At 42.2% G+C, this 13,294-nt stretch overlaps 1 pseudogene; it reads left to right on the forward strand.

The window, feature by feature from the left end:
• Window positions 1-11,165: 11,165 nt before the first annotated feature.
• On the forward strand, window positions 11,166-12,234 carry LOC101841966 (annotated as a pseudogene).
• The last annotated feature ends 1,060 nt before the right edge of the window (window positions 12,235-13,294 follow it).

The raw sequence follows: 13,294 nt of genomic DNA on the forward strand, positions 1-13,294 counted from the left end.
TTTCAGCATATGCATCACTGTGCAGGTGCAATGTTGACTGAAGTGCCGTTATCTAGTATGTAGCCATATCCGTGCCTCTTTCATTTTGTTATAGCAACGTGAATTAAGACAGAACTAAGCTTATATGGGTTTAAAATCTTAAAATAGTCACCATCCAACAGTTTGCAGAAATTTTGCTGGCCCTTTATTTAGAGCAAATACTCATATTCGGAAGGTTCAATTTCATTAAATTTCTTCAGAAACAGAGTTTTTCTCCGGGAGCAGATTGCCCTCCTCATAGCTTGTTCTTCGAAGGAAATGATACAGATGGGGACTGTTTTCACAGTTGGTTTATTTGCTGTCTTCATATGCCATCCTCCAAATGCATTCAGTCCTATTACTTTTGTCCAGGCCTCGCCAGGTAAAACTGTAACTGAATTCTCTGGTGAATGAAGGATGCTAAGGTATCGGTCTAGTCTCCTTGTGGCACATCCTGAGCTTGTTTTTCAGTGTGCTAACATTATTTTTCCGTCTTCTACAATGCTAGTAAGAAGCACAGGTAGCAGCTAGCAGGTGACTTTTAACTTCCCATTCCTTTTCTTATTGGCATTTTAAGTTTAATCATTTTCATGCTCCCCTAGTTTATTTTAGGGCCATGCTAAGTTGAAACAAGATCATAACTATATACCTCATTAACCCATCAGAACCAGGAAACTATTTCCCAATATTCGTTGCTTCTGATGGTTACAGAATAGAAAGATTTTTTTTTGATTGGTAGGGATTTCTTAAAAATTCTCTAATTTCAAAATACCAGGAAAGACCAAAAACCAGATCATATAGTAAATGTTACGAATAAGGGAAATGGAAAAAGTCACAAGAAGATGGCCACTACAGGAGATAAAGACATGAGTGCTAATTTCTATTACGTGCACGTGTGCACATAGAGGTCAGAGAGCACCCTTAGGTGCTGTTTGTTCCTGAGGTACTCCCACCTTATTCTCTGAGACAGGGTCTCTCCTCAGCATGGGCCTGGTTGATTATGCTCGGCTGGCTGCCACGCAAGCCTCGGAGTCACCTGTCTCTGTTCCCCCAGCATTGAGATGACAGTGTGTGTCACCTGGCCTGGCCTTTTGTCTTTTGAAATGTGAGATGTGGGGGTAGAGCTCATGTCCCCATGTTTGTGTGGCAGGCACTATTATATCACCCCAGGAGTCTCAGTTACAGCCCTATTGCTGGGAAGAGACACCGTGACCAATCAACCTTACAGCAGAAAGCATTTAATCGGAGGCTTGCTTGCAGTTTTAGAGGGTTAGTCCATGGCCATCGTGGTGGGGAGCTAAGAGGCCTGGTGCTGGAGAGTATCTGAGAGCTCTACAGTCTGATCCATAGGTAACAGGTAGAGAGAGAAACCATGGGCCTGGTGTGGGCCCATTCTCCAGTGACACACCTCCTCCAGGAGGCCACATCTAAACAGTTCCACTAACCGGGGACTGTCGCACCTGCTGTGCGGCCTGCATCCGAGAATGTAGCGAGGTGGTCGGGATAGATGATACAGAGACCGGTCGGTTGCTTTAAGAAAACTTTATGCTTCCCAAGTCAGCTTAGGAGGAGATTCCAAGTCCGCTTAGGAGAGAGAAGTCTCAGGAGAAGTCTCTCCAAGAAAAAGAGCTTCCCTTTTTAAGGACTTTTGCCATCCATTTACATACCATTCTTTCCAGACTTCTCACCCTCCTGGCTGGTGGTTTAATCTCCAGCCCCAGAATCGGGGAGACACCGCAGGGGGGGTGGACAGGAAGAGGCATCTAGCCGTAGGGAGTGTGAAAGTCATGGTATCTCAGTGAGCGAGCCCTTATCTGAGCCCTATCAAGAGCTTTAAAGCACTGAATTGTTTTCAGTAAACATTACACAGCTGCCTGCTCCCAGGCCGAAGGGGAAGTGGGTTTCTGCTCAAGGTCTGGTGTCCCCACAGGGGACCTAACCAGCATTCAAGCATATGAGCCTCGAGGGTCATTATCGTTGGAACCACCACACTAGCCCACAGTCTTTACTTCCTGTTAAATGCAAATATTCTTGGAGATTTTATTTTTATTAATATGTGAACTGACAGGAGTTTGAAAGCCTTGTAATATTTCTGTAATAAAATCCTGCATTTGGTGAGCAAAAGCACCTTGTACAATTCATAAAAGTGCAGTGTATATAAATGGCTTTGTATGACTACCTATATGTTGCTGCTCAACTTTCCATGTTTCTCTACTTAAGACTATATATCTCTTTGGATTAGGAAGTGTTTTATTTCTTTTGTAGGTCCTTCATCATCTGATACTAAGTACAAACATAAAGACTGGATAATTTAAATTATGCTGTCAGTTAAAAATAACAGTGGGACATTAAATTTATGTACAAGGTTCCAAAAGTAGAGCTGCAAGTAAAAACAGACTGATAATTCTGTCCATATGAATGGATGAATCTCCAAAGGACAGATGCATGGAAACAGTGCTGAGCTTGGAGCATAGCACCTCTTGCTACAATGCATGAAGACACTCCATCTGATTTAACAAAGATGAACACACTTCAGTTAGCTGTAGCATGTTGACATCTCCATTAGTAACATATCTATGACACATGAGATTTAATATTAAAACGATACTTTAATTTTGAATAGCAGGAACATAATATTTCCAGTAGCCACACACTGATCTAGTTCGACTACTGAATTATAGAGAAGACATATTCAGGGCTCATTCTCTAACCCAGGGTAATTTCAAACCTTTGACCGGCCTTCCTCCACCTCTCCAGTGCTGGAATTACGTTGTCACACAGCAGCAATCAGAGGCCCCACTGCCCCACACCTGCCAGCTCCCTGTTGTCAGCATTTTGGATCCCTGGCTGTTCTGTGTCTGCAGCCATAACCTCCGAGTTTTCCCTGACGTTGTGTGACGTGGGCACTTTTTCATATACTTGCCCCTTGCACACCTTCTGTCAATGTGTCTGCTCGGAACTTTTGATCATTTTTGGAAAACTGGATGGTTCTTTTAACTTCCATTCTATGTATATAAGTGGTTTTTGTCTGTCTGTCTGTCTGTCTGTCTGTGTGCCACATACATGCCTGGTGTCTGCGGGGGTCAGGAGAGGGAGCTGGGTCCTGTGAACTGGAAGTATGGATGGCTCTGAGCTGCCACGTGGGTGGTGGGAGCCGAACTTGGGTCCTCTGGTGGAACAGTAAGTGCTCTCAGCCACTGAGCCGTTGCTCAGCCCTTCTTAATGTTAAATTTTAAGAGTTCTTTTTATATTTTAGGTCTTTGTCAGATAGATCGGTGGCAAATGTTTTCTCCTAGTCTGCGTTTTTATCATTTCCTTCTCTTTCCCATTCCCTGGAAAATTGTAATTGTAAAGGAATCCAGCTTGTTAATGTTTCTTTCATGTACCATGCCTCTGTTGCAGTATTATAAAGCTGCCACCAGGTTCAAGGTCATTTCTGGTTTTTCGGTGTTGTCTTCTAGAATTTTTACAGTGTTGTATTTTATGTGTGTGATCCATTTCTAGCTAATTTTTTGTGAAGGATGTATATGACCTGTGATTTGTGTTTGGGTTGTTTTTCTTCTCCTCTCCTCTCCCTCCTTCCCTGCCTTCCTCCTCCCCCCTTCCTCCCTCTCCTTCCTTCTCCTTCTTCTGTGGAAGGATAGCTGTTCCAGCACCATTTGTTGAAACAGTACTTTGTCATATTTAAAGTTATATCCATATTCACTGGGCTAGCAGTGCTTTGTCATGTAGCTCAGGGTGACTGCACTCCCTTGGTCTCCTGATGCTGGGCTCACAGACTCTCACACCTCCCTCACCCCCATATGCCTTTTTTGTATTGTGTTGCTTATGCCCCTTTGTCAAATGTTAGTTGACTATCTGTGCATTGGTCCATTTCTGGATTTTCTATTCCCCTCTGCTGATCTATTTATGAGTTTATTCACGTAAGCCATGACGTCTTGATTACATGTGCAAATAGTAAGTTTTGAAATTAGGTGGTGTAAATCCAATATTGTCCTGTTTCAGTGCTGGCTACTCTGAGTCCCTTACCTCACCATTAGACTTCAGAACCAGCTTAGCAATGCCATAAGAATAACTGGATAGGAATTCTGAATGGGTTTGCATTGAATCTGTAAGTTGGGTTGGTAAGAAATGAAATCTCAACAAACTGAATCTTTCTATTAGTTCTTCCTTGTGTTTTCCCATCAGATTTTGGAGTTTTATCATACAACTTTATGTATATTTTGTTACTTATGATATGTAACTCTTATTTGGGGGAATTAATGTTAATGTTTTCCCTTTAATTTCCAGTTCTATTCATATTTGTCCAATGCCAGTAAATAAGAGGATGGTTGGCTTTTATAGACTAACCTTGTGTCCTGTAAGCTCCCTGTGAATGCTTACTAGGTGAAGATTTTGCTGTTTCTTTTGGAATACCTACAAAGAATCACTCTGTGCACAAAGATAGCTAACTCTTCTTTCTCAATTTGTGTATTTTAATTTTTCCTTTCTCCTCTTAATGCATCAGCTAGCAAATCCAGTACTGTGTTGAAAAGAATAGGTAAACATGGATCTTTTCATATCCCTGAATCAGCAAAAGGCTTCCTGCTTTCTCACCATTTAAATGGGTGTTAACTGGTCTTTATAGGCTGAAAAACATCCTCTCTGCTTTTGTTATGTCTTTGTTGTGAATGGATGCCGAATTTTTGCCAAATTATTTATTGATTGATTTTCCTATTAGTCAGTTGATGTTATGGATCACAGCAATTCATTGTAGAAGGAGAATCAGCCTGATATAACTGGAGTAAATTCCATTGGTTGTGATGTATGTTTCTATTTATGCATCATTAGACTTCATTACATGGAGGTGTTTTGTATCTCTGTTCATGAGAGATATGGGACAGAGGTTTTCTTATCTGGAAGCATGCTTGGCTTTTGCAATAGGGTTCTAAGGGCCTCAGAATGAATTACGAAGCATTTCTTTTGCTTCTATTGTAGAGAAGGGGTATTGTTTCCTTCTTAGTGTTTGGTAGAAATAACCAGTGAGTCATCTAGGACTTGTTCTTTCTTCTTTCTTTCTCTCTCTCTCTCTCTCTCTCTCTCTCTCTCTCTCTCTCTCTCTCTCTCTCTCTCTCTCTCTTTTTTTTTTTTTTTTTTTTGCTTTTTGCTTTTTTCGAGACAGGGTTTTCCTGTGGAGCCAGTCCTGGAATTAGCTCTTGTAGACCAGGCTGGTCTTGAACTCACAGAGATCCGCCTTCCTCTGCCTCCCAAGTGCTGGGATTAAAGGCATGTGCCACCTACACCCTGCTAGGACTGGTTCCTCTCTATTTTGGATGGTTATGAACCACTGGTGCAATTTCCTCAACAGAGACATATTCAAATTCTTTCTTCCGCTGTGAGTCAGATTGCTTCCTTCAAGAGATTGGTCCATTCCACCATTGTCAATTTTGTGGCATATTTGTTTGTATTTGTTACTATTTTTATTGTATGTGCAATTTATTATGCCCCTCTTTTTGGTATATTTGTATACATGTTACTGCATGCAAGTACATGTATATGTGAAAGTAGGTATATACATGTGTATACATGTAGGTATAGTCCACAGTCCAGCTTCTGTTTACTTCTGGATTCATCAGTTCAGGCTGGCTAACTGACAGCAATCCCCAGGAACCTAACTGCTTGTCTTTGCCTTCCCAGTGTAACAATTAAATGGCACACTACCACACCCACCTGTCCATGTGGGCTCAGCAATTTTATTTTGTGCAGTAAGCACTTTCCTAGCTGAGATCTTCTCCCAGTCCCTCTTTCATTTTTTCATATTGCTATATATAGTGAGAGATTAATGTAATGACAGTCTGGGACTTGCCTCACTTTCAACAATGGACAGATCGTTCAGATAGAAAATCCACAAAGAGGGCCAAGTAAGATGGCTCAGAGCATAAAGGTGCTTGTCCCCAAGCCTGATGACGATCTGATCTTCATCTCCAGAACCCACGTGGTGGGAAGGAGAGACTCAACTTCTAAAAGCTGGCTTCAGACTTCTACATATGCACTGTGGCACAGGCACTGCCCCCGACACACACAAATAAATAAATGAAGAAACAGCACATGAACAAAAGAAGAACTGGCTAAGTATACTGGTGCCTCTAACGCCAGTGTGCACAGGTACAAACAGGAAGACTGCACACTGGGGCCAGCCTGGGCTACATAATAGTGAGATATCATCTCAAAAACAAACAAAAGCAATGAACTATAAAGAAAATAATAACTTGGATTGGATCAAAACAAAAATTGCTGCTCTCCATATAGAGCCATTAAGACAAAAAAAAAATAGTCATGTCACGGATTGGGAGAAGAATATTTCTTATGTACTATCTAACCAAGCACTTATATCTAACATACATGTATAACGAATTCCCAAACTTCAGTGGTAAGATGACTCAACTTTAAAATGGGAAAACCAGGAAACCATTTTACCAAGGAAGATATATGAACAGCTGGTTAATAAGCACGTGGAAAAATGCTCAAAAACCATGGCAATTAGTCAACCATGACTTTAAAGCCACAATGAAGTCCACAGCTCTGTTAGACTGCATAGCATGTAAGAGTCTGTCTGTATCAGATGAATATAAGGACGTGGATCAGTTCTCATTCTCAATGGGAGTGTCAAGTATAGTAACGACTTTAGACTTTACAAAAGAGCGCTATAGCTTTTTATAAATTTAAGCAAATAACTACTACGGTAGAAAGTCTTCAAGATGGAGCCTCTTTGCCAGACAGTGATGGTGCATGCCTTTAATCCCAGCACTCAGGAGGCAGAGGCACCTGTGAGTTTGAGACCAACCTGGTCTACAAGAGCTAGTTCCAGGACAGCCTTCAAAGCCACAGAGAAACCTGCCTCAAGCCCCGCCCCCTAAAAAAAATGGAGCCTCATGGGTTCTACTTACTAGCATTCACACCCTGTACCATGCTTTCACTCTAACTGTGGCTTGGATTTATTAACACACTTCTGTAGGCCAGAATATGGAGCATGATCAGATGTATTTCCAAGAGTGAATTTTAAAGATAATGTCTTCCTTCCTGGGCACTTTCTTTGTCTTCTCTCAGTCTGTTTTACTCCAGAGAAAGCCACATGCATCGTCAAGGGATGACTAACAGCAAGGAGAGTTAGGAAGTAGAGGCTAATACAGGTCATCCCTGAGGTGAGCATGCTCCCTGCAGACCCCTCACTGCCCCCAAGCTGGAACTTTCTGGCTGAGTCATTCCAAGATGCCTTATCTAATGTAACTGGGAGACAACACATTTTGGTTGTTTTCAGCCTCTGAGTATTTGTTATGCAACACTAGGTAACTAACGAGCCCAGTATATGAACCAATTATTACATTTCCATATGCTCACCCAAGGGAAATTTTTTTTAAAAAAGTAAGTCTGCATTGGTGGTGGTGGTACACAATTTTACCCCAGCACTCAAGAGGCAAAGACAGGAGGATCTCTGAGTTCAAGATCAGTCTGGCCTCTTAGTTTCAAGAGGTCCCATTTGTTAATTGTCGATCTCAGTGTCTGTGCTACTGGTGTTATATTCAGGAAGTGGTCTCCTATACCAATTCATTGAAGAGTATCTCCCACTTTCTCTTCTAAGAGTTTCAGTGTGGTTGGATTTATGTTGAGGTCTTTGATTCATTTGGACTTAAGTTTTGTGCAAGGCAATAGACATGGATCTATCTGCAGTCTTCTGCATGCCAATATCCAGTTATACCTGCACCATTTGTTGTAGATGCTTTCTTTTTTCCATTGTATAATTTTAGCTTCTTTGTCAAAAATCAAGTGTTCATAGGTGTGTGGGTTAAAATCAGGGTTTTCAATTCGATTCCATTGGTCTACCTGTCTTTTTTTGTGCCAATACCAAGCTGTTTTCAGGACTAAAGCTCTGTAATAGAGCTTGAAGTCAGGGATGGAGATGCCTCCTGAAGTTCCTTATTGTATAGGGTTGTTTTAGCTATCCTGGGCCTTTTGTTTTTCCATATAAAGTTGATTATTGTTCTTTCAAGGTTGTGAAGAACTGTACAGTATTTTGATAGGGATTGCATTGAATCTGTAGATTGCTTTTGGCAAGATAATGTTGATCCTACCAATCCAAGAGCATAGGAGATCTTTCCATTATCTGGCATCCTCTTTGATTTCTTCTTTAGAGACTCAAAGTTCTTGATATACAGGTCTTTCACTTCTTTGGTTAACGTTATCCCCAGTTATTTGATGCTGTTTATGGCTATTGCAAAGGGTGAGGTTTCTCTGATTTCTTTCTCAGTCACTTCATCGTCTATATATAATAGGGCTACTGATGTTTTTGAGTTAACCTTGTATCCTGCCACTTTGCTGAAGGTGTTTATCAGCTCTAGGAGTTCCCTTGCAGAGTTTTTCGGGTCACTTATGTAAACTATCATATTATCTGCAAATAGTGAAAGTTTGACTACTTCTTTTCCTATTTGTATCCCCTTGATCTCCTTTTATTGTCTTATTGCTCTAGCTAGAACTTCAAGTACAATGGCTAAAATCAAAAACACCAATGACAATTTATGCTGCTGGTGGGAGTGCCAACTCATACACCCACTTTGGAAATCAGTATGGAGATTCCTCAGGAAAATGGAAATCAATCTACCACAAGACCCAGCAATTCCACTCTTAGGCATATATCCAAAAGATGCAAATTCATACAACAAGGACATCTGTTCCACTATGTTCATAATAGCATTATTTGTAATAGCCAGAACCTAGAAGCAACTAGATGCCCCTCAACTAAAGAGTGGATAGAGAAAATGTGGTACATTTACACGATGGAGTACTACTCAGCAGAAAAAAACAATGGAATCTTGAAATTTGCTGGCGAATGGATGGCATTAGAAGAAACCATCCTGAGTAAGATAACCTATTCACAAAAAGACAAACATGGTATGTACTCACTCATATATGGATTTTCAACATGGATCAGGGGAGTGCCAGTTTGCAGAGAGTCTGGGAAACAGGAAAGAACCTAAGAGAGATTTGCATGGCACTCCAGAGAAGAGGAATGAGGCAAGATCTCCTGAACAGATTGGGAACATGGCAGGGGGTGGGGGGGTGTGGGAGCTGGGAAGAAGAGAGGGGGAGAAGAGGAGGAGAGAGTAGGTCATGGGGGAACAGGAAGGTTGAGTTGGGAGTAGAATATGAGGAGAACAGGATGAGAACTACCATAATAGAGGGAGTCATAGGTTTGAAGAGAGATCTGGTACCAGTGAGACCTCTAGCGATCTACAAGGATGACACCAACTGGCAAGCTAAGCAGTAGTGGAGAGACTACTTTAAATGCCCATTCCTGATAATGAACTTGACAACTACTTTATATGCCATCCTAGAACCTTCATCCAGTGACTGATGGAAGCAGAGGCAAACACCTACAGCTAAACACTGAACTAAACCCCTGGAACCCAGTGACAGAGAGAGAGGAGCGATGAGCAAATGGGCAAAGAATGGGCTGGCGAAGCCAACAAGGACAGCTGACCTGGATAAGGGGGAGCTCTTGGACCCTGGACCGACAGCTGGGAGGCCAGCATGGGACTGATCCAGACCCCCTGAGTGTAAGAGTCGGTGGGGAGGCCTGGGCAACCTGTGGGGCCCTGGGCAGTGAATCAGTGTTTGTCCCTGGCATACAGATGGACTTCGGGGAGGGATGCTTTCTCAGCCTGGACTCTTAGACTCTGCCCTGAGCGAGGTGACAGACTCTGGGTCTTGCTTTCATAATTGTCCTAAGGAAAAGGTAGACAGAACCACCTTGTGGAGAAAGAGATTCAGAACTGGTAATAGGTACATATGAGAAAACAACAACTTGGAGCATTAACCATGTCTCACAGTTCTGGAAAGGAGAGCAAGGCATGCATATATACATAGAATGGGGGAGCCTCAGGAATATGCATTTCTTAAAGGCATTGGAGCTGCTCTGCACTCTGCTGTAGAGGCAAGCCTGCCCTGTGAGAAAGCCTGTGCGGAAGTAAAGCGCTGTCTGCCCTCTTTTCCTCCAGCAGTGGTGGGTGTGGCCTTCTTTCCCCACGGGGCTCCAGTTTTCAGGGAAAATGTGAGGATTGTCACTTAACGAAACTCAAGGTGAAGTAGAACTTGAACTTTGAAAAATATCAAGTGGGAGAAAGAGAAATTCTCTGTGTGGATTGGTATAGTTCCCTCAAGTTGTAAATGAGAGGTTTAAAAACAAAGCTCCAGGAAGTAATAAAGCATGCAGAAGGAAATCCAGCCTATGAATGCCTATCATGTAATTAGTAGCGGGCACAGCACAGAAAGTACATTCTGAGATAGAATGATGACAATAATACCTAATTTACAAATGAGACTAATACACACATACAACACGATTAATTGCTAAAGGTCACAGAGTCTTTAAGGAGTGAAGTGTGCTACTCAAGTAGACCATGACTGTACCACTATGCATTACCTCTTAATCTACCATCTTGATAATCACATCCTGTTGGTTTTTAAGTCAGACCCCACTTTAACAGTAAGACTAGATTTTAATCAATTACATAGCACCGCATTGAGAAGGAATCTGGTCTGTACTGAGCTGAACTTTGACAAAAGTAATGACAAAATATTTTAGAGAGAAGGGGAAGGAACAAAAAAGAGGTAGCAGGAGCTCAATAAAGTCTAGGAAATGAAAATTACAGAAAGTAGAATGCGTTTGAGTTTGCCAGCTGGTGACATCAACCCCACCATCTCCCCACAGAGACCAAAGGGTAAGGCTTCTTCCTCCAGGTGTGGGCTGTGTAGCAGGAGATTCCTTTGGTATCCCTTAGGCTTTTTGTTGGTGTTTTTTCTCCATGAAATTTTGTGGGGGAAGGTGGCTAGTGGCATCCTAGAGACATGGCCCTTGAGGTGTTAGGATGATGTCACTGTTTTTGTTTTTTCCAGACTGTATGGTCCTAGGTTAAGGCACAGATGAGAAGACACAGGCTCAGAAAAAAGGATAGAGTTTGGTCAAGAAGATAATCTGTCATCTCCTAAATGTAGATCAGATGTAAATGATATAGTTGAAGACTAAACAATGAATCTTGTGAGAAGGGCTGAAGCAGGAGCTTGTAGCTAGGCATGGTCCACTGTAACGAGAAATGTGTTGTCAAGTCACCATCATGCCTGGGCACCTACAGAAAGGCTGCACAGTCACCAATTAATTCAACCAGCTACTTGACAACAAATTGGACCCTTTGAGGTACTGAAGGTGGCAAAGAACAGGAAAAAAGATAATCTGGCTGGGGTGGCGCTAGAGGTCCTGTGACCCAGACCAATGCCAAGGTGGCTGGCAAAGAGTTGCATAGAGTCCCATAGAAACCACAATAACCCATTGCCCCCCCCAGTGTCAGTGTGACTCACAAAAAAGGAGGGGACACAGCAGCAGGTGACCCTGAAGAAGGGAAGAAGAAGGCAAGTTGGAAGAAGATCTGATCAACAACTTCAGGGCGAAGGGAAAATAAATGACCAGAGACCGGAAAAGCGACCACCTTGGGAAAGATTTGAAAAGTTACTTGGAGAAAAATCGTGAAGGAGGTGAATTCTCAGTTGACAGGCCAGTTATTGAATGGCCTATCTGAGGCTGAGGCGGTCTTGGAAGAGGTTGAGGAGGCCATTGGCGTGGAATGGGCCGAGGCAGTCTGTTTGATTCTCGTGGCAAACGTGAGTTGATAGACATAGTGGAAGCCATAGATCTGGCCTGACACGTGAGGGTGAACATGGAGACAGTGGGTCTCACAACTGGGGAACTGTCAAAGATGAATTAACTGATTTGTACCAATCAAATGTGACCGAGGAAACACAGGAAGGTGAACGGCACCCAAGTGGTAGACACTGAAATAAGAATGACATTGAGAGCGTTTGGGAGGCAGAGGCAGGCGGATCTCTGTGAGTTCAAGGCCAGCCTGGTCTACAGAGCAAGTGCCAGGACAGGCTCCAAAGCTACACAGAGAAACCCTGTCTGGGGTGGGGGGAGAATGATGTTGAAGAGATTAGGGAGGAGGGTCCAAAAGATGCAAAATAAAGACGGAAGAAAAGTAGAATTTAATATCCGAAAACCAAATGATGGTGCTGATGGACAATGGAAAACAGGGATTTGTTCTGCATAAGTCAGAGCATAAAGAGACTGTTGTGCATACCATTTACACCCACAGACCGAATGCTGTCTGCTTTGAAAGTGAACTCCTTTAGCTACACAGTTGGCAGGGTTTGTATTTAGAAATGTGTTTGTAGCAGAGGTGCTTTCATAAGGCTTGGAGATTAGGCCTTCTTCATGAATACTATTGCATTGCTGCTTACAAATATGTATTTTCCAAACTTGAAATATAGGGTTTGACAGTGTATACCAGCTAGTGTTTTAAAAAAAGATTAGACAATGATCCTATGGTGGTTTGAGTGAGAACAGCCCCTATAGGCTCATATATTTGAATGTTTGGCTCCTAGTTAGTGGAACTCTTTGGAAAGGATTAGGAGGTGTGGCCTTGATGGAGGAGGTGTGTCACAGGGTTGGGCTTGAGGTTTCAGAAACCCATCTCATTCCCAGTTAGTCATTCCTACCCCATCTCTCTCCTTCTCCCTTCTTCCCATCCCATCCCCCCCTTCCCTGGCATCAAACTCATAGGGATCTTGCAGCCTCAGCCTCCCATATGACAGAATTATATGTACCACTAGACCAAGTTTAGAATGTACACAATTCTTTAAAATCTCAAATATTCAATATGTCTTAGTTCCCATTTCTCTCAAGAGAACCTATATTAAAAAAAAAGTCTATTCACAGTCAGTCCACTTAAAACAGAGACCAAAGTTGTAGCAGTGAGAATTTGGCAAGTTCATTTTACATTATGTTTAACAGATTTTAGTTACAATTATTTGCTAATACTTAGAAACCAACAAATCAGGCCGAGGATGTAGCTCAGTAGGTAGAATGCTTAACTAGTGTGCAGGAAATCCTGAGTTTGATTTTCAGCACTGCATGATTGGGGGGAGAGGGGTGTAGAGAAGAATGGATTAAAATCAGTGATTGAACATAACTTTTCCTACAAAATTATTTTAAACTGGGCATGAGAGACAGCTCAGCTGTTAAATGATAGGCTTATAACCAAAAGGGACAAAATGTTGCATAAACAGACCTCATCTGATGCACTGACATGTCATTTTCATAAGGTTTTATTTATAAAGCAAATTTCAGATTATGGAAAATTTTCTCAAGATCTCTGTAGGTGGAGTTTTCCTGTGCCATGGCCACTCCCAA

Source organism: Mesocricetus auratus, unplaced genomic scaffold (assembly GCF_017639785.1).
Source record: "Mesocricetus auratus isolate SY011 unplaced genomic scaffold, BCM_Maur_2.0 Super-Scaffold_100022, whole genome shotgun sequence".
Taxonomy (NCBI): Eukaryota; Metazoa; Chordata; class Mammalia; order Rodentia; family Cricetidae; genus Mesocricetus; species Mesocricetus auratus.